Raw genomic sequence first — 26002 nt, forward strand, 5'->3', positions numbered from 1 at the left:
TTGGCTTGATATCTCAGAAGACCAGAATTTAGTGTTTTTTACTCCTTGCCTCTGTGTGCTTCAGTGATTTCTCTCTAAGCCTTGTTGTCCTAATATTTTTTTAAAGATAATAAAAATATATACTTGGCATCATGACAACACTCCATGCCCATGCATCTCTAGACACATCCTGCACAAATCTTTTCCTTTGTCCTATAAGTCTGTATGGCTTTCCTCTGTCCCAAGAACTCTTCCTGCTACTCTTCAAATGCCTGCCTTGACATTCTCCAGTTCTCAGCTCAACTGTGACAAGTTCTAAAGGCTCTTTCACTATTATATCTAAAGTAGATCACCTTATAAACTTCACTGGCCCTACACATGAATTTTATTTATGCAGTTATTTTATGTGCTTATGTTTGTGTATACAGCTAAGTTTAGACATTTTAAAATGCAATGGTAGTTCAAGGCTTGGTATAAATGGGTTTGGAATAAATGCTAGTTAAATACACATTTGAGTTGTCTTCATTGAGCATGATAGTGTTGTTGTAGTATATGTAAAAAAAGAAAACACTTACATCATATCACTATTTTTACTATACTTAAGGCAAATATTCCATAATTGTAAAAAGTGTTCCTAGGCCGGGCATGTTGGCATACGCCTTTAATCCCAGCATTTGAGAGGCAGAGGTAGGATGATTGCCGTGAGTTTGAGGCTACCCTGAGACTATGTAGTGAATTTCAGGGCAGCCTGGGCTAGCGTGAGACCCAACCTCAAAGAAACAGAAAAAAAAGTGTGCTTTAGGAAAATAACCTGTTGCTAGATTGGAATAGCAATGTTCCTATGAATTTTAGGGATTTTTAATGTATATTCATGCTTCAAATGTTCATAATTTTTGCAATATTTGTGAAATATGTTATATATGTTATTTTTAATATTTTATTTATTTGAGAGAGACAGACAGACAGACAGAAAGAGAAAGAGAGAGGGAGAGAGAATGGGTGTGCCAGGGCCTCTAGCCACTGCTCATGAACTACAGACACATGCACCACTTTGTGCATCTGGCTTACGTTGGGAATGGGGAATCAAACCTGAGTTCTTAGGCTTTGCAGGCAACTGCCTTAACCACTAAGCTATCTCCTCAGCTTATGTATGTTATTTTTAAGATTTATGTGCAAAAGTTGAATTATAAAAGAATAAATACAGTTTGAGAGCTCTAATTGTATAGGTGATTACATATATGGTAAAGAAAAGCTCTCCCCTAAGTCTGTCAGCCAAATTTTTCAAGTCTTTTTGATACTGGACTTAAGTGAAGAAAGAAGACCTGAAATAAAGGCACCTCAGAACTGCCTATTACAAAAGTGCTCACCAGCTTCAAATCTTGCCTTATCTCATTGGATATGCATGAGATGAGCTACTAGCCACTGTCACGTGATTTGTATCCACAAAATGTGAGGCATAAAATTCAGGGACAGATTGACATCCTCCAACCCACTAGAGGAAATGCATCATGACCTTTGAAAGCCACAAGCAATCACTTACAGTCTATTTTCTTCTCAACCATCTGGAACATCATATCAAGGATCTTCAGTGGAAGACTTAGATTTTTGAATTGTAAAGTAATGCCCACAACATTTAGCTATTTCACCTAGAGCCTGTGTATGGATAAATTAATAAAGCAGTAGATTTTTTAAAGTAGTTTGACCTCATTTGTTATACATGAGATAAAGGAAACTTAAGTTGAGAACCTTTTCCAGAAAAAAAAAAAAAAGCTTAATCTTTTGTAAGTACAATTCCTTCACTCGTTTTTGATGATAATGTGTCTGGAAGTCATGATTGAAAATATATGGATGGGAATTCTGGTTTCCCAAGCACATGAAATTGCCATGATAAATTGAAAATCCACCTCCAAGAACAGTATTCTGGTTCTCATAGGCACAATGCTGCCTGTAGTACTTTATTTAACATTCTCCCTAAATGGTACCCTTCTTTATCCCACCTATAGGAATAGGGAGACGGGAGCTAACTTAAGAGGTCAGTAACCATCGAGAGGACTTGGGGTTTCATCATGTTCCATTTTACTTGGGATTCAGATAGGAAAGAACAAAATTGGCTCTACCATTTTTAGTACCTTAATGTACTATGTTCTATCACAAATGTTACTTCACATCATCTCTATTATGCTGTGATTTAAAACAAAAGGTGACCAGGAGACTGAGTCAACCACCAAAGGGAAGCTGTAAATGACAAATGTAAGTGACAGAACATGGGTGTAAACTCATCTGAAACATACTGCAAGGCTCGTGCACTTTTCATTGTACTTTCTGCTTTGTGCTGATGTTTATTAAATGTCAACCTTCTCTTCTCATTAAGGTCAAAGCTCAGTAGGAGGGTATCTTGGACCACTGACCTCCATCTAAATTCAGCTCCCTGAGGAATTTTCTTTCAGGGGTTCATATCAGTGACAGATGGCATTTCCAGTGAGGGTTTCTTCTTCAGGCCCCCTGAGTCTCCTTTTATCTAAGACGATGGCCAGGAGCTAAAGTTTACTTCCACTGGAAATTGTGCTCTGGAGCATTTTAAAACAGGAGCTTTCATTAGTAGTGTAGTGGTTCTCAGAAGTGGTAGCCCACATGTAAGTTACTTCCCTGTCATCTCAAGCCTTTTCTCTTATCACTGCAACTCCTTGGTAGAAAATAATGCCCCTGACAACCAGTAGGCAAACCATTATCCTAGTGTTTCACAGGATCCTCAGTGCCATAATTTTGACTGCTCCTGCAGCTCTATCTAAAATTGCCTAAAGTTAGAACGTGTTCAGGAGCTGGAGAGATGGCTTACTGGTTAAGGTGCTTGTCTGCAACGCCTAAGGACCCAGGTTTGATATCCAGTACCTACATAAGCCAAATGCCCAAGGTTCCCATTCTCTCTCTTTCTCTCTCAAAATAAATAAGTAAGTAAAATGAAGTTATAAAAGAAAGTGCTCATTCTCTCTTTAATTTAATGCCCCTTAGAGGTGAAAATAGGGAACTAATTACAATTTCCTGGAAATATCTAATTCAGGCTTTTAAGGATGAGACAAAGAAAAATCTTAGAATCTCTCTTCTTAGCCATAGGATCATCTGAACAAATTAATACCCAAGAAGAAACCAGAGATTTTTTTCTTAGTAATTCTAAATTGTTAAATGAAGGAACATTTTTGAAGCAAATCTTCCAGTCTTCATTTAATTTTCATCTATTACCACTTCCCAGCTGATATTCCATGAGTCCTTTCCACTGACACCTGGCCAAAATAAAGATCTATGATCTAAAGAAGGGGGAAAGGGTTGCTAATGTTTTAAGTCAGAATCTTAACTGAAAAATATATCTTCAGTCCTAAGAAGCCCAATTCTCCCATGAATCCCTCCAGACCATTCATCTGTCATTAAGCTGTGCAGTCTTAGAAGTTATATTTTAGTGCATATAGAAAATGTATTAGGCTGGGCGTGGTGGCGCATGCCTTTAATCCCAGCACTCGGGAGGCAGAGGTAGGAGGATCACCATGAGTTCAAGGCCACCCTGAGACTACAGAGTTAATTCCAGGTCAGCCTGGACCCAAGTGAGACCCTACCTTGAAAAACAAAAAACAAAAAACAAAAAAAAAAAAAAAAAGAAAAGAAAATGTATTAGTGTTTCAATGATTGGTTTCTTGGAAAGAGATATCTTGTTTAGTCATCTGTATCTTCTAACACAAGGAATTTCCAGGCAGAAATATAAATATTTTTAGGTAATTAAATTAGATGCTAGATGACCTATAAGAAAATGTTTCCTACTATGCAAGTTCTGAAAACATAAGATATGAAACAAAGTGGACTTATTAAAACATATCTATTAGTCACTTGTATAAGTACACTTGCCCTAAAGATGCCAGTGTATTTGAATTATAGAATATTTGCATCTAGTTACCAATTCTTCAGTGCTCTGAATAGTTATTTAATGCTCTACTAAAAATCAATATCTGAATCTTGGAATTTATTTATAAAAGTCAACCTGCATTAAAGTTCTATCACTCAACATAGTTTCCTGATTAATGAGCTCCAGCACAAATGTAGCAAGTTTTCAGTTAACGAGCTACAAACAAATCTATCTGTAAACACTAATTACCACTAATATCCAAATTAGTCACACCCCAGGTTTGTTATCTTTGTATTTACATTAATTTGTTTCCTTTACTCTAATCAAATGAATTTCATCTAACGGGTAATTGTAGACATGTGACTTCTAGAATGGATTCTGAAGAGCTCCGTAAGCCTGCCTCCCTACAAAACAACTTGAACTGTCAAAAACATTTTAAAATTGTAAATTACCTAAAAGCATGCAGAGAATTGAAAAATACCTATTCAAGGAAACCTATATGGTCAATTAATTTAGACCAGGGCACCAAGAATATGCAAGGAAGAAAGTTTCTTCAATAAATGAATCACCAAGGATATGTAGGGAAGAAAGGGAAGTATCCTGAGTAAATGGTGTCAGAAATCTGAATGCCCACATGTAAAATAAAATTGAAAATGGACTCTCATCTTTCACAAAAATGACTCCAAATAGATTGAAGGCTCACAGGTAAGATATGATCTCATATAACTCCTAAAAGACAAAGCAAAATAACAAGGGAAAAACTTCTTGTCATAGAACATCTAAAGTCCATACAACAAAAGCAAAGATAAGCAAATCAAACTTCATCAAGCTAAAAAGCTCTAGCACAATAAGGAAAATGATCAGCAGCATGAAAAGACCATTCATAGAATGGGAGAAAGATTTCAAATCACACGCAGGGTAGAAAATGAACATTCAAAATATATAAGAAACTCACATGTCAACAGCAAATATAATAATCCAATTTAAAAGTGGATAAAGGAGATACATGAACACAAATTTTACATGGTTTCACTAATGTATAGAATCGGAAAAAACTGACCTCATAGAAATAGAGAGGAAAACAGTAATCACCAGACCTCAGGGATTGTAGGAGAGAAGGGAAGGTGGGAAGCAATTGGTTAACAGGTGAAAAGTCATAGCCAAATAATTTATGCCATTACAGCGATTATAGTCAAATTATTGTATATTAGAATTAAAAATGGCTTGACAAAATGGGTTTGAATGTTCTCATCACAAATAAGTAAGAGATAGTGAATAATGTAACTATACTGGGTTGTTAAAGGCAATGTACAAAAGAACTGAAACATCACACTCTGTCCCATAAGGATGTATACTCTCAATAGATAAGTTAATGACTGAAGATGTAATTTTTTAACAATTTTAATTATTTGAGAAAGAGATTGAAAGAGGAAGATAGAGAGAGTGATAATGGGCACACCAGAGACTTTAGCCATTGCAAATGAACTCCAGACACATGTGCCACCCTGTGCATCTGGCTTACATGGATCCAGAGGAATCAAGCCTGGGTTCTTTGGCTTCATAGGCAAATGACTTCACTGCTAATCCATCTCTCCAGCTCCAATATAATTTTGTTTTGTTTTGTGTTTTGAGGTAGGGTCTCACTCTAGCTCAGGCTGACCTGGAATTCACTATGTTGTCTCAGGGTGGCCTTGAACTCATGGCAACACTCTTACCTGTGCCTCCTAAATGCTGAGATTAAAAGCTTGTGCCACCATGCCTAGCTACAATGTAAAGTTTTAATAAAAGACTTGAATAAAAAGAATACATATAATGCCTAGCATTCATATATACAGAAGTGCTCAAAATCACTAATCATCAAAAAGATAAATTAAAATAACAATGACTCATCACTTTACAGGTAAAAAACTCAAAATACATAAATAAAGTAGATACTATAAAAATTCAGGATAAGATACTTATGTATTGGAGTGCATCTGGAGAAAAGGGAATCCTTGCCCACTATTGACGTAGGAACCACATGATATACAATAAACTCAGTAATGAAAACATAGTCAAAGGAAAGGAAATCATTATGTCAAAGAAATGTCTGCAATCCATGTTTGCTGCAGCATTATTAACAGTATCCAAATATGCACTGACAAATAATGGACTATAAAAATGTATATACAGTTGAACCTGATTCAATCATAAGGAAAAGGAAATCCTGCCATTTGCATTAATATGTGCCAAACTGGAGGTCATTATGCTAATAAAATAAGCCAGGCACAAAGACAATTTCTGTATGATCTTATTCACATGTGGAATGTAAGGAAGTTGGACTAATAAAAACAGAGTAGGGTGGGGGCTGTGGGGTACAGGATGGTGAGGGAAAGGGGGAGGGGTGGATTAAAGGGTACAGCGCATCAGTGACAGTATGAACAAGTTCTGGGAAACTAATGTAATGCAGGAGTAGTAAAGGATATACTGACAAATTTCATTATGATAACAATTATGCAATGTATATGTATATCAAATCATCACATTATACAACTTAAATATACAAAAATAAAGCATTAAATCTTGGAGGAATGTTGCTTGAGCTACAATCCACTTCCTGCTTACCCTGTCCCTCATGTCAGCATGATGGAAGCTCCATGGTGGAGGAGGACCCCTGCTGCCACAGGCTAGCAGCCAGTGTCCCAAGGATAGACAGGCTGTCACCATTCTTCAACCTTTCCTATCTCCCTGTTCAGAGGCTTACTTCCAAGCAAGTATGGGTGGCTAAGATATCAAAGACTCTTTTCTCTCACCAGCCCCATTTAGAATATAGGAAAGGCAAACTAAAAAATAGGGATTACAGCCCCTGCAATGTCCAGCTCACACAGTAGGGGCTGTATGCTAAAAAAAAAAAGGCAGGCCAAAGTGGTCACACGGTATATAATATCTGATCTGCTTTTTCTGGGAACCTTATGGATAAGTTCAATCTCAAAGAAAAATGGGGTGGGGACTTTGGTGATAGCATTGAACAGGATGCTGCTAGTTCACTGAAAGTAACCAGCACAACCTTGTGTCAACTAGATTACCTCAGATAAACTGGTAAAGAAATAATGGCTAAGAAGGACCCTCCTGTAGCTAGAACAAACCTTGAAGCTTAAGCCTGAACCAACCTAAAAACTCACATTTAACTGGATCATTATTCAAAGGCATTATTTTAAATGCAATCAGCCAAAAGTTAGTGGACTTTCATAGCTGAGTATGGTTCCAACAATGAAAAGCAGCTCAACAGAAATTTGGGAGGATTCTAAAACAGAGATCCCTACGGAAACCTTTCATGCCGTGTGACTATGCTCATGCCAAGGCTGAGTCTTTCAAGAATAACCTCAGGTACTTCATCCTCTGTAGGAAATATTGTCCATTAAAATATACTACCAAAATTACCAGACAAATTATGAATATTTGCAACAAGCACAGAGAAGGCAAATCAATGTTTACAGTTGCTCAAGTATATTATCAAAATGTTTAGGTTTCAAGAACCAAAAAATTGTGTTAACAATCAAAATCATCAACAATGGCCAGGAATGAGAATGGGAATCTCAGGTAACAGAAGCTGCTGTGAAGAGGGTCTAATGCCAAGTTTAGGTTCTGCAGCAGCCAATATGGCACATTCAAAGAAGTAATGAATCCATGCTTTAAGAAGTAATGGAAGGTACCATGGCAATGTCTCATCAAATAGGGAATCAAAAAATTTTAAATTATAGCTAATGAACCAGCAAAAATTCTGGAGTTGAAAAAGTGCAGCAATTAAAAAGAAAAAAATTGCTTACAAAAAATAAACAGTAGATTTGAACTGGGAGCTGAATCAGCAACTATAGGATATGTAATGCAAAATAATAGCAATCAATAAATAAATTAAAAATGAACATTCCAAAAAATAAAATGAACAGTACCTAAAAGTAACCTGGAAAACCCTGGAGAGCACTGACCCGTACAGTGGAGCTACTGAAGGGAGAGGGAAGACAAAGGAGTAGAACAATTTAGTAACGGCCACAAATGTCCAGTTGAATGAAAAATAGCAGTCTGTATATTCAAGAAGTCCAATGTGTTCTATGTAGGATAGAATTTAAAAAAATCTAAAGCCAGATATTTATACCTGAAATGTTTGAAGATAAAAACAGAGATAAAATATTTTTTTTAAGTTGTAAGAGAAAATAATTCAGCATGTAAAAGGGAACCCTCCAAAACTTAAACAGCTGATTTGTCTACAGAAACAATGAAGGCAGAAGATAGTAGAATGATGTATTTATTGCTGAAAGAAAAAAAAAAAAAACCCACTGTCAACTAAGACATTTATATCTACCAAACAATCTTTCAGAACCAAAGGCAAAATCAAGACATCTTCAGACAAATAAGCTTGCTTAGCATGTTCAAGGCCCTGGATTTGATCCCTATCAATTAAAATATAATCTACAGAGTAGCAAAATACCTTGTAAATCTGATAGGAAAGGTAAAGAATCCTAAACAACTCCATAATTTTGAAAGTCCAATTAAAAGTGGACATAGAACCTTGATATATATTTTTTCCTAAAAAGATCTGCGAATATCCTCTAAGTGCATGAAAAGATATTTAGCATCATTACATCATCAGGGAAGTACAACTCAAAAACTACAAAATACAACTTCACATAAACTAGGATGGATGTAATTAAGGAGTGATTTTGAATGTATTAAAATTAAAACCTCATACAATGATTAAAAACATTACAGGGCACACACACTTGATAAATAGACTGGCAGTCTCCAAAAAATCTTATCTATAGAGTTGCCATAGTACCTAGTAATTTACTATCAGTGATACTCTTAAGAAAAATGGAAACATGTTCACACAATGTGAATGTTCATAGCAATATGATTGATAATAGTAAAAAAAAATACCACCAGCCCATAAATGAATGAACAAAATATGATATGTTAGAGCAATGGATTACTATTCAGCCATAAACTAGAATTAATTATAGTATGTACCACAACATATATAAATCTTAAAAACATTATGGTAAATGAAAGCAGACAGCCCAAAAGATCACATATTGTATTTCTCTATTTATAAAATAATTCCACAATACATAATCCTATAGAGATAGAAATTGGTAGTGGCCCAGGGTTGAAAATCTTGGGAAAAAAAATAAGAATTGCCTGAAAATAGGTTTCTGGACATAATGAAAATTATTTAAAATTCATTGTGATTATTGAGCCATTCCATAAATATGCTAAAGACCATTGACTTCTATACTTTAAAGCAACTACGCAGTACATGAAGTGTCCACGATACAAATGTTACATATAAAAGATAACTGGAACATGTTTAATTTGTATAAAATGTGTTTGTTTCTAATTTAGAGTTATTAAAATATCCAAGAAGCCAGCTTACAATTCCCTGTGGCTCTGGGCTTCTGTGGAAAAATGGCTCAGGTTAGGTTAGACAACTTTCAGCCTTAAGAGTGGCTTGACTCTGCGAGGGATGCTCTGAAAGCACCACGGGAGCACAGGGACACAGGGCCTGACCGACAGCTCCCGTTGGCATCTAGAGTGGTAAATCTCCCACGTATCTTGGCCATGGAACTAGCCTCAGCTGTTTTCAGCTCATACCTAGAAAGGCTGACAGGGAAGCTGCCCAGCCAGCACTGCAGCTGCCAGTGAGCCGAGATGGACTTGAGAATCTGTGTTTCCTAGCTAAATAAACATAATGGGTGTGGCTCAGGAGGGAGTTCTCCTTGGTTCTATCTGTCCTGAGTCCTCTTGAAGCATTTTTCTCTGCTATCTTCCTCCTGGGTGATGGTAAATTTTAGGTACCAGCCTTTCCAACATGGGGAATAACTGAGAGCACTGGCACCACGGCTATACTATTGTGTACGTCTGTCTGTTTGTAGAGAAGATAGGCCTGAGACTAGGTTTACTCAGCAGGGAAGATTGCTCTCCAGCAACAACTCCACAGGGGGTGTGGGTGAAACAAAGAAAGAAGAAAGCTCTCCACTTCTTCACTTCCCTACCCTCCCTCTCTTCCCCACTCCTGTCCTCTCTCCTGTTTTCTCTTCCCTTCTCCCTTTTCTGTCCCTCTCCTCCCTACCTCCCCTACTCTCTCCTAATGCTGGAAGTCTTTATTCCCCCTGCCCTAGGACATCAAAGCTTCACTCTCTCCTTCTGCGCCCTTCACCTGCTTTCATTGTCTGGTCTTCAGCTTTACATGGAGAATTCCATTGTTGACTTGCCTGGATTGAGGTGGTTGGACTTGGACTAGGCTATGTTCCCATGGTTGGAAACAGCCTGTTGTAGGACTGTTCAGCCTCCATAATTGCATGACCCAATTTCCCTAGCATGCCCTGTTGTCTGTCTGTCTGTCTGTCTATCTATCTATCATCTATTTATTATTTATCATCTGTCTATCTGTTGTAGTCAGGTTCACATTGCTGGTAGAAATCACCCAATCAATAGCAGCTTGTGGGAAAAAGAGGTTTATTTTGGCTTCCAGGCTCAAGGGGAAGCTCCAGGATGTCAGGGGAAAATAATGTCATGAGCAAGGGTGGACATCACCCTCTGGCCAACATCATGTGGACAACATGGACAGAAAAGTATGTCAAACATTGGCATGGGGAAACTGGTCTCTTAACACCCATAAGCCTGCCCCCAACAATACACTACCTCCAGAAGGCATTAATTTCCAAATCTTCATCAGCTGGGAACCTAGCATTCAGAACACCTAAGTTTATGGGGAACAACTGAATTAAACCACCACATTCCGCCCCTAGCCCCCATAAACTGATAACCATACATGATGTAAAATTTAATGCATTCATCCAACTTTAAAAGTCCCCACAGTTTTTATCAATTCCAATGATATTCATACATCCCCATAGCCTAAAATCTTTTAACTGAGCCATAATACCAAAAAATAACCTCAAAAAAAACCCCATAATGGCACAGAATAACATTCACGCTGCAAAAGATGGAATTGGACATGGTAAAGAAATACTCAAGCAGGGCTGGAGAGATGGCTTAGCGGTTAAGCGCTTGCCTGTGAAGCCTAAGGACCCCGGTTCGAGGCTCGGTTTCCCAGGTCCCACGTTAGCCAGATGTACAAGGGGGCTCACGCATCTGGAGTTCGTTTGCAGAGGCTGGAAGCCCTGGCGCGCCCATTCTCTCTCTCTCCCTCTATCTGTCTTTCTGTCTGTGTCTGTTGCTCTCAAATAAATAAATAAATAAATAAATAAGTAAATAAATAAATAAATAAATAAATAAAAGAAATACTCAAGCAGAACATGATTTAAACAGGGAAAACACTAAACTCTGTAGCTCCAAGTCCAGCAGCTCTATCCAGTGACCAGTCTCCAAGTCCAATAATTCTAACCAGCAACAAGTCTCTGGAGTTTCAATTCTGCCCCTCCAACTAGGCTGCTCACAGTCCTGGAAAACTTCATCTGGGATCAGAAGCTGTCCTTAGCAGCCATCTCCTGGCATCTCCACTGGGTCTCCACTGAAATCCACAGTTCATCCTCGTGGCTCCAGTGGGTCTCCATGCAGGCAATCCTGCTTCACACTGCCCAGGGCTGTTTCCAAAACACGAGACTGTGTTGCAAACTCAATTACCCTCTCTTTCCTGCATATCTTACACTCCACAATACCAGGTAGGGTGCCAATTTGTTAATCCAGGGGAAATTAAGCAGTTTTTGAAGAACAGGACATTCCTTGAGCACTCAGACACCTTCAAAAGAGCCTACATCCTTTCTGTTGTCCCAGTGCAGATCAGCTAGCCCAATCTCAAAGGTTGTAATCTCTTAATTGCAGCTGAACAGGCAGCAGTTCACCCAAAGATTTTTCTTTCAGTGCCATATCCCTCTGTTCACACCAGTTCATTTCTATTCAAAGCACCCCTGTACAACTCCTCAGGACATGGGCATAACAGCAACGTTTTCACAAAAACTGCCTCTACCCCAGTCCAAGCAAATCTCTTTCTCACCCTCATAAACCAAACCTCACAGTCCATAGTTCTTACTGCATTCATGTCTTTCAACTCTGACCAGAAAAGTCCATCAAGCTGTACTTACAACACTGCAAGGCATCTCTTTGACCACGGTTTCAAATCCTTCCACATTCCTCTTGAAAATCAGCTCCAAAAGGCCAAAGCCACACAGTCAGGTGTCTAGCAGCAACCTCATGTTGGGAACCACTTTACTGTTGCAGTCAGGTTCACATTGTTGCTGGAAATCACCCAAGTAAGAGCAGCTTGGGGGAAAAAAAGGTTTACTTTGGCTTACAGGCTCGAGGTGAAAACGATGGCCTGAGCAGAGGGTGAACATTAACCCCTGGCCAACATAAAGTGGAACATAGCAACAGGAGAATGTGCCAAGCCCTGGCATGGGGAAACTGGCTATAATACCCATAAGCAGAAGCCTACTCCAAACAATACCCTGCCTCCAGATAGCATCAATTCCCAAATCTCCATCAGCTGGGAAGCTAGCATTCAGAATACCTAAGTTTATGAGGGACATCTGACCAAAGTACCACTCTATCTATCTGTCTGTCTGGTCTGTCTATCTGTCTTTCTGTCAACAGCTCCTTCATTCTATCTGTCTGAAGAACTCTGACTAATGCATCCTCCAAAAATTCTGAGCAATTTTTTTTTTCTTGTCAGTTTTCTTTATTTTCTGTTTTGTTTCTACAGGTCTGCAAGCATCTAGGATCTTCACATTATATGGACTCAGCGGGAGCTCTGTCTAGAACAGGGGAGGGGTTTAGGCAGAATCTTATGAGCATGAATACTTCTATCCAGATGCACAATGTTCCATCTGTTAGTCACTTTAGCTGCAGCTCACTAATATCAAAGAGGAACAGATGGGCTTGATATATAGCTATAACACTCAGATTCATGAAATGTGTCTTTCCCTCAGCCTCTACCTCTTTTTACCATACCCTAGGTCTTAGTTACTGAGATATTACCCTCTATGAACTTGAATCCAAGTCTCTGTAGCAGTAGCTTATTCAGTTATGAAGAAAGCAGTTCATATAACATGTTGCTATAGTTTGAATCTGAATGTCCTCCAAGGACCCATGTGTCAAGAAATTGGTCCCCACACCATGGTGCTATTGAGAGATGTTGAAACATTTAGGAGGTAGAACCTAATGGAAGGAAATTAGGTCATTTGTGAATATGTCCTCAAGGGGAATATTGGGGCCTCAGCCCTCATCTTCCTCTCACATTGCTTCCCAGCTGTCAGGAAGTAAATAGCTTTATCTACCAGATGTTTCTTCCAAACCTCAAAAGCAATGAGTGTAACTGACCATGAGGTAAAGCATCTTAAAACAAAGTAACATATTCCCTTTTTAAAAAATGTTGATTACTGCAGTGTTTTTGTGTTTTGCTTTGTTTTTTACAGTAATGGAAAGCTAACACACATCGACTGTGGTGGTTTGATTCAGGTGTCCCCCATAAACTTAGGTGTTCTGAATGCTGGGTTCCCAGCTGATGGAGGCAGTGTATTGTTGGGGGAGGGCTTATGGGTATTTTAGTCAGTGTCCTCATTGCCAGTGTTTGGCACACTCTCCTGTTCCTGTTGTCCACATTATGTGGGCCAGAGGGTGATGTCCACCCTCTGCTCATGCCATCATTTTCCCCTGCCATCATGGAGCTTTCCCTTGAGCCTGTAAGCCAAAATAAACCTCTTTTTCCCACAAGATGCTCTTGGTTGGGTGATTTCTACCAGCAAGGTGAACCTGACTGCAACATCAAGTACTACTTGGATTTATTTGTGTCAGCTCTCGAAATTAGAAAACGCCAGACTACAGCAAGTGAAACAGACTTCCTCTGTATATTCCCATAGTTTTCAATACATTTATGATCCCTGGCTATCCTCCAGGAGTAATTTAAAGTTACAGAATTTCCAAAATTCAGGGCTTGTGAGATGTCTTCAGCACATCTTACTGCACAAGCATGAAGACTGAGTTCAATCTCTAGCACCCATGTTAAAAGCTGGGCACACCTGAAACCCAGACACTGAAGAGCGTGGAGACAGGAGGATATCTGTAATGTCCTGGGTCACCTAGTCTAACCAAAGTTAAAAAAAAAAAAGGAGCTATAGTTGCAGGGAGGGACCTATCTATCTCATAGAAATACTGCAGAAAAGCCACAGAGGAGAACACACCAGAAGTGATCCTCTGGCCTTCACACGTGTGTGCGAGGGGTGCAGGCATCTACATACAGCACATACACATGCATATACCACATGCACACATATACACAGACTATACACAAACTTACACACATAAATAACCACCAGAATTTCCCAGATACTTTTAAACAGAACAGAGTTTATTACTTATTTATTTGAGAGACAGTGGATGTGCCAAGGCCTCCTCCTGCTGTAAGCGAACTCGTGATGCATGTGCCACTCTGTGCATCTGGCTTCATGTGTACTGGGAAACTGAAACCAGGCCACCGGGCTTTGCAATCAAACACCTTTAACTGTTGTGCTCTCTCTCCAGCCTCAGAGAAAAGTTCTATGCAGATCATCTCATGAAAGTAATGTTCAAGAGAATACACTTGGGCAAACACTGGTGGAAACCACCCCATTCATTTTATTGATGAGAAAATTGTCACCCATCAGGTAAAGGCCCTTGCTTGAGTCAAAATGTTACATATTACCTGGGAAAATGTACAAAGCAACTCCACAGCATCCGCACAGTGTCCCTCCTCAGCACTGTTCATCCCATCAGGAAATCACACTGGCTCACCTGGTAGGGGTTAATGTAGTTCATGTCTCTCTGTTTCCACCATCAGTATCTCAGGCTCAAAACGTCCCAGGCTGACTGACCTTCTCTTTGCATGAGATTACTTTTTAACTGGTTGCATATTTTGTAACAATAAAATGGGATAATGACCTACTCCCCAGCCCTGAGTTTGAACTTCTTCAGTGAACTCCCCAAATAATGACAATAAAGTTCAGAATTTTTTTGCAAGCCATACATGGCCCTACATGTCATTACTTGTAGTTCAACTCTCAGCTTCCTGACTGTAGACTCTGTAACCTCTGCTGTTGTCACAAAACTGTTATGGCTCCCTGAGTGGGTCACGCCCTCCTTGCCTCTTAGCCATTGTAAAAGACAGCCCCAGTTTCAGAAATGTCCAGCCTCTTCCCCCCTCCTTTCTTCCCTCCCATGTCCCACCCTTTCACTCCCATTCTCCTGAGTTGCTGCCTCTCTTAGGAAAGTTCCTCTGACAGCATCAGACTTGACTGGCTTCTTATTTTCTTTGTCCTTTCCCTCTTAATGCCCCTTTCGATGGATTTTTATGCTCTCAGGCTGTTTCTCTATTACTGGACTCTTCTAGACTGAACCTAGAGAACAGACACACCTGGTTCCCTAATGAATCTGCCTGAACATTTTACAGGTGTGTCACAGAGCAGGTTTTTAGCAATTGTAGGTGAATGACAGGAATGGACCCCCATTTTGTTTAAGAAAAGAAAAAGTTGTAGGGATAGGGAGATATCTCAGTGGTTAAAGTTGCTTGCTCACAAAGCCTTCTGACCCAGGTTCAATTCCCCAATACCCAGGTGAAACCTGATGCACAAAAGACACAGAGTCCAGAGTTCCTTTGCTGTGGCAGCAGGCCCTGGCTTTCTCTCCCCCTCTACCCAAATAAATAAATGACAATTAATTTGAAAAGAAAAAGTTGTACATAGGACAATAAACTATGTTGGTAACTGAGCAAACAAAATTACACTTATTTTTTTTTTCTTTTTAAAATATTTTTATTCATTTATTTGCAAACAGAGAGGTAGAGAGAAAAGAGACAGGTGGCAAGAATGGATGCAGCCACTGCAAAGGAACTCCAGATGTTTGCACTGCTTTGTGCATCTGGCTTTACATGGGGACTTGGGAATCAAAGCTGGATTGCTCCAGCCCCAAACTTTATTATTTTGTTTTTGCTATAATCAACATATTTTGTGAGATCTGAATACAGACTGGATTCAGGATTATGATCAAGACCTCTATGTACAGCTTTTTAAAAGGCTCATATAGGGGCTACATAGATGGCTTAGTGATTAAGCACTTGCCGGTGAAGCCTAAGGACCCCAGTTTGAGGCTGGATTCCCCAGTACCCACATAACCCAGATACACAAGGTGGCACATGCATCTGGAGTTCCTTTGCAGTGGCTGCAGGCCTTGGTGTGCCCATTCTCTCTCTCTCCCTCTCTCTCTGCCTCTTTCTATATCTGACTGTCTGTTGCTCTCAAATAAATAAATAAAAATAAACAATTTTTTAAAAGGCTCAAATAAAGTTCCATTATGGACTTCAGCAAGGAACATACAACCTGACCCATATTCCAAGTTACTGGTCAGCTCAATCACATTTCTGGGAATACATCCAGACCCAGAAGTATGTCTCGGATAACTGGGGATCCAGAAAGTTATGCTTTTTTATAATTGTTTCCTTCTAAATGCAATATTTGTTGATGGGATTTGGACCTATTGAAGGCTCCAAAGCATTATTTATCAAATAACAATCAGTGATACCAAATTAAATATACATAAACCATAATTCTTTGGGAGGAATGCTGCCCTGAGGAGTGCATACACTACAAGATAAAAGGACATTTTTTGTGATTATTTAACTCTGTTCCATGTATGTCTTTTAACATGACTTTCCTGGCACATATCTGTAATCACAGCACTCTAGAAACTGAATGTCTGAAAATTGCTACTTTTAGGCCAGAAGTTGTAAATAGTGAGACCCTATCACGAAAACAACAGTAATGACAGCAGCAATGGAGAGTGCTACATTTGGCTGTTCTGAAGGTTTTGGCTGGTTGATTATTAATCAGTTAGTTAGACAAACCAGGATACCTTGCCCTCATTCTTGAATTTGAAGAGCCTGGTTTGTTCATGAGGAATAAAATACATATGTGGCTAAGAATAGCCTCTGGTTGTCTAGATTGAGTTCTACCATCAAATTTATCATCCATGTGACCTTGAGCAATGAAATAATGATTCCCAAGTCCTTATCAAAGTACCTGGTATATAAGAAGGGCTCAACAGCTGTTAGCAATAGTGATTCATATTATATTAGCCACAGAAAGTAATGTTTTTTTTCATTGTCTGGTTCTAAGCTTGTTGTTAGAGGGTGACTAAGGCATTACCAGGGAAATGTACACTGTGTTCAGAAAAAGCAACCAGGAACAATCAGCCCTATGAGATGATGAGAGAAGATCTAATGCTTTTCATGGGACAGAGAAGAAAACCTACACTTTGTAGGCTGAGAGACCTGCTTCTAGTCACGTAACTGGTCAAAGCAGAGCTGAGACTCAAAGCAGAACTTCTGGTCCTAAGGCCAGTTCTCTTTCCACTACACTGCACAGCCCCTGAGTGTTCACATTTCCATGTTCCATGGACTTCCAGATTTCCAAGATCAAATAGGACTTTGGATGCCAAACCTGTGTACTGGGACAGCCCGTTCTCTTCTCCCCATTCATAGGTCCTTGGGATCACAGGTGTGTGGGGCATTCTGCCCATGCTGCAGCACCTTTGGCTGAGGCTCTCCTCCCCCAGAATGGCTCTCACAGAGGCTACAGTGTCATTTCACCGAATGTCTTTTGCACGTTTGGGCTGGGAATGTCATTTATCCACTGCCAAAGATCCCAGGCATATATGTTCAGAGGGTATTTGTCATGGAAATTGAATATCACATTTGAATGGACATCAAGGAGTACTAGATTTCTGAAGTCACATTGCAAACTGCAGAAGTAGCTAATATGAGTGAATAGTACTCAGAGAGGTCATAGCATGCCCAATTCTGATTAAGAAAAACAACAACAACAACCAGGGACTCCTCTCATCTGTATAATGTGTTTTACAGAGGGTATCTAGATGCAGGAATAAATAGGGACAAATGCTCAGGCTTTTGTGGAAGTGGTTGTGGGGAGACTCCTGTGCTTGATTCTGCCATCCTTTCTGTTATGCTCATATACACCTTCCTGGAGCATCACCATAATTGGATAAGCCCTCCAGAAGCCAATTGCTTTGAACATGGACTCCTGCTTAGGATATCTGCTATCAATATGGGAATCCATTCTCTATACAGGCATTGTTAGTGATCAGGAGGGATTTCTAAGAATGGGATTGTTTTCAGGAGCTGGTCCGTGGGTGGGGCGGGGGAGGTAATTTTCATGGATTCCTTGATAGGGAAAAAAAAGTCATCTGTTTATGTAATTTTCCTCTTCTTTATTCTTTCGTTCTTTCTTTTTTTTTTCTTTTTGCATTTTCAAGATACAGTCTAGCTCTAGCCCAGGCTGACCTGAAATTCACTCTGTAGTCTCAGACTGGCCTGGAAGTTCCAGTGATCTTCCTACCTTTGCTTCCTGAGCATTGGGATTAAAGGTATGCACCACCACACCTGGTTCCCTCTTCTGTATTCCTTTCCAGAGCATCATAATCTGAGAAAACTTTCTGTTTTGTTCTTGAGCATTTACAGTAATTTGAATGTTATCACTTTCACTCTCCAGTCAGCAGGATTTTGTTCACAATGAGCCATTTTTCACTTACACCGTCCCCAGTGTCTTGTCCATGGTGGACTGGCCTTGTCACACCTAAATTCATTAACCCCCTTGTAAGAAGGATAAAAATGGGAATAGGAGAGCAAAGAGATCACAAAGAGGGCTTCTGGGTTGGACATCTCCTGTAGTACTCATCCATCATCTGCCTTTGTAAAGTACTTAGCCTGTGTATTATAATAGAGTTTATGGTTAGGAGTAATATTGTAAAGAAAGTACTTTGAATCCTGTATATCATAAAAAAATACCCAATCTCAATGGAACACTCAGAAGCCATATATTGTTACTATAAAATTTTCAGTGCCAGGGATGGGATACCATCCAATAAGTTGTTGGCCAGGGAGGTCTCTAATGCTCTCCAAAACATTACAGGCCATTGCTGAGGCCCTTGGTTTCCCACCAGGAATAGATGGTAAGACCCTATTGCTGAAGATTCCACGTACTTGGGCTGCAAGATCACTGATAAATCCTACAGGAGCTGAGCTGAAAACCTCCTCCATGTAGGCCAGCTGAAAGCAGTTCAATGGGAGAGAGAGAAATCATCAGTGAAAATACTCAACAGTGGACACTGAAAGGCTTAAATTTAGCCAGCCAGGCCAAATGAGCCAATGGGTATAAGAGTGGCACATCTGTAATGAGGGAAACTGACCTCCCTCTAATTTGATTAGAGGTCTGCTCCATGGGAGGGAATAGATGCCTGATACTGAAACCTATGACAGAGAAGGTCATGAGTCTCAGAGGTATAATGTTTGCTAGTGTCTGGCTAAATGTATATACTATGCTCACCAAACTGTTCAGTAAGCACTTCTGTTAATGTTCATACCCATATATTAATGCTACTCTCACTTTTGGTTAGAGAACCTTCTCTTTTCAGGTGGGATGACTTAGAAGGCATCACAGTGCTGTGAAAAAGTGACAGAGGAGTGCTCAGCACTGAAATATCTCTATCTCACCTTCCATGGCTCAGGGGCCATTGTGGAAGAGGTGGTAGAAAGAATGTAAGAGCCAAAGGAAGGGGAGGAATCCTTACAATGTGCTCCTCCAGACACAGAATGGCCTGGATATCCATGACCTCACAGTGCCTGACACTACCTACACAAGACCATCATAATAGGAAGAAAAGATCATGACATCAAAATGAAAGAGAGACTGATTGAGACAGCAGGGGGGGCGGGGGGGGCGGAGGGATAAGATGGAGAATGAAGTTTTTGTTTTTTGTTTTTTCTTTTTTTCTAAGGTAGGGTCTCACTGTAGCTCAGGCTGACCTGGAATTCACTATGTATTCTCAGGGTGGCCTCGAACTCTCGGCGATCCTCCTACCTCTGCCTCCCGAGTGCTGGGATTAAAGGCGTGCACCACCACGCCCGGCTTGAGAGTGAAGTTTAAAAGGGGAAGATGGGGCGGGAGAGATGGAATTACCATGGGATATTGTTTACAATTATGGAAGTTGTCAATAATTTTTTCTTTGTTTTTTCCAGGTAGGGTTTCACTCTAGCCCAGTCTGACCTGGAATTCACTATGTAGTCTCAGGGTGGCCTCAAACTCACAGTGATCTTCCGATCTCTGCCACCACACCTGGAAATATATTTTTTTAAAAAATGCCCGATGTTTGTTAGTTATAGTTATCATTATGTTGTATTGTGATGTTATTGTACCACTTAACATCTTAGTATATATGTCATTCCATAGCAATCATATGTGATATGATATACAGCAGTATTAGGTAGAACAGTGGTCTGTGCTTGTGTTAACCAGAGTCCCCCAAGCAGCTCCTGAACATTCTGCTCCTGACTCAGGCCTTTGTTTCATTCCCATGCCTACACTGAACATAGAACCGAGTACTCCCCTTGCTTCTTCTCTGAAACAACATTCAGCCAGCTATACCCATAACTGAACCACCGTGGTCTCCTGGAATATGTCTCCTCTTTCCCACCTGGGAAAGACCATCTGAGTTTGGTGTCCTGTTGTGGTCCTGTTGTGTGAGGAGAGGAAACCACTTGCCATCTCCCTATCTCATTCCTCGCCAGCACTCCAAGCTCCCACTTCGACCCACAAGCCACAAGATTGAAAGTTAATTGGAACCCTGGAAGTTTAAGATTGCTGATGAGCCAGAGCTGAGTGTGAAAGTTTATTTTCCTCACTGTACTGAGGTGCCCAAGGCCAAGAAAAGGATGGGTTTTTCTTGCTGCCTTGGGCCACTGACCCTGCTGTAGGGAAGGAACATGGACCCACAGACAAGACATCAAATTACAGAAATAGGGCATTGCAGCACATGTCACCCAGTGTTTAACCTTGAGGCAAGCATGGTTGGTTATTTCTCCTTTTCTGTTCACCTTCTCCTCTAGGCTATAGGACCCTCATTTTTAGTCTGTGGCCACATTCTGAAGGAATATGGAACCCTTCCTCCCATCTGAGAAAATGGAACAAAATTGGCATACAGCAAGCATGGAAATCCCCTTCCACTTGACTGTTGGCAAGGATTGGTTAGGCAATAGATACATAACTCAGTCCTGACCCATAAGACCAAAGGAACAGTTTGTAGATGGTTCTTCTCTTAGGTCTTTGCTTCCTGTTATAAAAAGAAATAGGAAACTCCTTCCTCCCTGACATGAAGTGGTTGGGTGAGAACATGGAGCTTGAAACTACAAAATCCATTCTGTGAGGAGCAGGCAAGCCAAAGGGCAAAGGATATAATAGTAAAAAGACAGAGGAAATGAGGTTTTGGGTGATATTATCCAATTGGTGAACCAGTGTGGAAATGTCCACTTCGAGACTTTTTATGATGGGTGAGATGGTTTAAAATCGTATTGTTTTAACCACTATTTCTTTTATATTACTTGTAATCAAAAATGTGATACCCACCATATCATAAGTCACCTAATTTTCATAACTATAGATTCTGTTTTATTGATTTTTATGCATCATTGAGATAAGCTCAGTACTCAGTAAGACTTCCTTAAATGAATAAAAACCGAGTATGGTAAGAAAAACTTCTGAACTTGTTAAAATATGAAGATCAGGAGGCAAGTTAGGTTCCAGCCCATTTCTGACTGTTTCATTGGCAGTTAATTTCTGTCAGAAAAAACTATGATGTCAGAAAAAACTGTACATGATAAAAAAAAAAATACAGTGTTATCTTCCAATAAAGTGATAACCTGGGTCCTTTGGCTTTGCAGGCAAGTGTCTTAACTACCAAGTCATCTCTCAAGCCTACCAATAACTAGATAAGTGATGACTGGGATATGAGAGGTTATCTCCTGAGAATTCTTAGAAATTCTCATCAGCCACATTTAGATGTAACTGTCTGGTAATCAGTTTTTCTGGATTCAAATCAGTGTATACACAACAGTGTGTTGCCCTCGAAAATGAAGTATATGTGTTTCATACATTTAGCAGGCATTTCTTTAACATCTCTCTACCAGGAACTTTACTATGCGCTGGGGAAGAGATGAGCAACCACATACATAGCCCCCACCCTTGAATGACTCTCAGTTCCAAAACACGGTGAATGAACTATGTAGGGGCATTTGCACATCTCATGCCCTGTACTATTGAAATAGTGTGATACTACCACTGTGTCAATTAAGAAAAGAGAGTTTTAGGCAAATATTCTTCAAGAAATAGTTACCTGTGAAAACTTCCCAAGGCAGATCCTCTGCATGTGAGTTTGTTTGGGAAGGTGGCTTTCTACCTAAACCTTAATCACTCTTCCCACAAGCTCCAGCACCACCCCTTTCCCAGGGTAGGCCTCTGTGTGGCTCACCCAGAACAGGTGTGTCAAGGAGAAAACAAATTTGAAAATTGGGTGAAGGTGGAGGGTCCACTTTTCTGCATATGAAGACTATGAGAAGTGACTTAACTTTCCTACACATCTGGAAATCTCAATAAATCACAAGTCTGGATCCACCTCCTTTTCTGGAGGAGACCGGACCTGTGCGCAATATCACTAGCACATCAGCCTCATATGCCTCCTCTCAGTGTCCATGAGATATGCAGAGCTCTTCATTTGCCCTCTGATCTACATATGATAGAAGTTGCTGGGAACTCTTTTCTATTTGTCTTTCTTAAAATGTGGGCTTCCTGCTGTCTGCTACACTTCATCTATACTCATCATTAAACATTTTGATCTGGCCTCCTGTTAATTGCTTTAGCTGTATTTTTTTTTCTCCTTGGAGAGGCATGTATACCAGAACCTGATTGTGAGAATGAATGCCAGCTCCTCCACTCAAAGCTGTGGAATTCAGATGAAAATTTGGCCAATGGCTCAGTTTCTGCATATAGGAGATGGAGGCTTGCCATATCCTTCAGAGGTTCCCATCATGGACTTTACATTTAACCAACCTGTACTGTATAGTGAACCCCTCTGAGTTGACCTCCTCCTGTCACTGCTCACACAGCTTTGTTTGGGGAGCTGCAAGGATAACCATCATGGTATCTAACACTCATTCTGTTCACACGTTTGGTGACTTGCCATCAACTCATGTCCTTGTTATTTGTGCTTTTTTCTCTAGATATATGTTATGCTTCACTAAGGCACTTAGAAGTTTTTCCAGTTATGTTAAACCCACTGGGCCTGACAAGACTTACTTTCCCACCCTGCTATTTTTTCCTTCTTTTTAGTGCAAGGGAGTACACATGCGTATATACTTAGTTTCAAATAAAAACAAAAGAATAAAAATAAATATCCATGCACATAGTATTGAGTTAGTTAATATTTGAGATGTATATTGGTTTTGCAAAAAGAATGGAATAATGCTTCATAATCTTTTTAATGTAATCTACATCTGGTCCCAATATTCTGTTTTTAAAGACTGAATTGTATCTACTGGATGAGTATAGCACAATTGTTTAACTGATCCTTAATTTGAGAGATACACATGGCTCCCATTCTTAGCAATGCTGCTGAGGCATACACTGTAGTGCCTCTCAACTTAAATTTCAATTATTCACATCCCTCCTTCTTGCCTTGTTTAGGTTTCTTGCTCTTTAAGGGAATTAGGAATTGCTTTATTATGCACCACATCCTCTGAACTTTTCCGCTGGAAGATTTACATTTCACTGGAACAAATAAGGAGCCATTTACAAAGATAGGATGGAAGCTGTGGATCACCAAAGCCATTGCCTTGAGAGGTAAGCACAGGGAGTCAGACCATGATTCGCTGGGCCCTGTGCTGCTCAGGAGGTCGGCTGTGACTCACAGTGCTATTTGCTTACTGAGTGTTGTTTGCAGTGTTTCTTCAGTGCTAATGACTACAAATTGCTAATGGCTGTGAAAAGCTAATTATTGTGCAAGGTGTTCCTCTCTGTCCCAATTGTCAAGGGAGCACACAGTCACAGTTAAACTGAGACTCATTAGCACCTCTGTCATTGCGTTCTTGGGCAATCCCCACCACAGAGTAGAAGAGAATCAAGCTTCCACTGACTCAGAGCCAGGAGGCTTTTTGACTGGCCAGCAAATCAGAGCAGTGGAGCAAGGACTTAGGAAGGGTTTCCTAGAAGGAAACAAAGAAAATGGGTGAGTATTGCACTTCCATTGGAGAACTGAATCAACAGAACAAACTTGCAGACTAGTCTCACAAAAAAAAGAAAAAAAAAACAATATACTGGGCTGGAGAGACGGCTTAGCAGTTAAGACATTTGCCTGCAAAGCCAAAGGACCCAGGTTTGATTCCCCAGGATGCACATTAGCCAGATGCACACATCTGGAGTTCATTTGCAGTGGCTGAAGGCTCTGGCATGCCTATTCTCTCTCTCTCTCTCTCTCTCTCTCTTTCTCTCTCCCTCCCTCTTTCTCTGTCAAATAAATAAAAATAAAATATTTTTTAAAAATATCAATATACTACCTGGGCTAAGCCATACACCCATGTTATTTCTCTTTTAAACACTCCACCTTTATGAGTACACTGAGCCTCAACGACACAAAATTGGGGTTCATAAACTTAGGGGACCACTCCTGAGCTTCAAAATCATATATAGCTCATATTGGTTTCATACTCACTAGGTAGCCCATGTTGGACTTGAATTCAATTCACAATTCTCCTGCCTCAGCCCCCTGAATGCTGGGATTACAGGTGTGTACACTAGATTCTTCACTTCATAGAAATTGGTGGGCCAGCTACAGACCTTGCTGATGTGGGTACACACTGATACGTATTAGTACAGTAAGAATCTGAACACTAAATTTAATTCATTATAGTCCATGATCACCACATAAAAAAAAAAATTAACAAGCCCACACTGCTTAAGGAATGTTCATTTCTGTTGGATTTCTGTATAGAAAGTACAATGCTTCCCTTGCTTCCACTGCAGCCCTATATTCTAAACTATCCACGTTAAAAAAAGGCCATAGGTAACTTATTGTTTCCCTGTTGTTAGACTTGAATTAAACAATTTATGTGATAAGGAAGACTAATTAACAATAATGCTTCTGAAATCCACATTGCTGCAAACTTTGCAGACCCTTTTCCTGTCTTTATGTGCTCATTAAACTGCCTCCCCTGTCCCCAATTTTTTATGTGTGTTTTTCAACCAGTGCCTTCCTTTTCATAGGAACTGCAATAATTTGCTATGTAGTGCTAGTAATTTCATATGCAAAATTGTGTTTCTAATTCTGAACAACTTTTTTTTTAAATGGAATTGACAGCAATATAAATGAATGAAGAAGCTATGTATGGAATTACCATGAGACTGTTAGCTGAGTTCATCCTACACATTCTTTGCGAAAACAAAAGCAGAGGGGTCAGTCCTTTGGGAATGGCAACATACTAATTCAAGGTAAAGTAAAAAAAAAAAAAAACATTGAAAAGCAAAACATCATCATTTACAGTCTCAGGACAAGTTACCCTGGCAACAAGAGACTCCGGGGATAAAGAACTGGCCTCGCCTGCCATCCTTCCCATCCCTTTCTCCTGCCTCATTAGTTTAAAAGGAGATACCAGGTGCTTTTACTGGTTTGAGTATTAATAAGACAAAGAACAGGCATTAAACTTAATGTTAAACTCTTAACCAACCCAACTGATTCAATAATGAGATTTGGTGTGAGCAACAAATGTAGACAGAGGAGTTTGTATTTTCTACTCCTCAGGAAATGATACATGCTGATTGTGGCTGACAAATTGCTCCTGACATAATTATTCCAGGCAGAGGATTTGGTATAGTAAAGGACCTTGATGCAAATGATGTCATCCAGAGGTTAAGAGAGAGCAAAGGGGAAGGCTTCTGGCTTATAAGAAAGCAGTCCCATTTGATCCTTTCAGATCTCAGCCCAAGATGAATTATTTCAGCTCCTGACACTCGTGTGGGTAAAATAAGAACTTTTTCCAGTATCACTGGGGTCACAATTGCCATCATCAGGACAGGACTAAGGCATGAAAAGTAAAAGTCTCTTTTCTTTTTTTTAATTTTTATTTTAAATTTAATTTATTAGTTTTCTTTTCAGTAAATACAGGCAGTTTGGTACCATTGTTTAGGCTTATCTATGATCTACCCCCTCCCATTGGACCCTCCTTGTTGATGTAAATGGGTCGTGCATTGCAGAGTTAGCCTCCAGTTATTG

At 39.9% G+C, this 26002-nt stretch overlaps 1 long non-coding RNA gene across 2 annotated transcripts in view; it reads left to right on the forward strand.

The window, feature by feature from the left end:
• LOC123462221 overlaps positions 1–25220 on the forward strand; it is a 76532-nt gene extending 51312 nt beyond the window's left edge. Inside the window, exons 5-6 of one of the 2 annotated variants that reach the window (XR_006638162.1) lie at positions 23422–23577; positions 25091–25220. This is a non-coding gene — a long non-coding RNA (uncharacterized LOC123462221). Of the gene's footprint in view, positions 1–14383; positions 14506–18163; positions 18222–23421; positions 23578–25090 lie in introns of those variants that run through there. The other variant, XR_006638161.1, reaches the window with a different exon arrangement.
• The last annotated feature ends 782 nt before the right edge of the window (positions 25221–26002 follow it).

Source organism: Jaculus jaculus, chromosome 1, assembly GCF_020740685.1.
Source record: "Jaculus jaculus isolate mJacJac1 chromosome 1, mJacJac1.mat.Y.cur, whole genome shotgun sequence".
NCBI lineage: Eukaryota > Metazoa > Chordata > Mammalia > Rodentia > Dipodidae > Jaculus > Jaculus jaculus.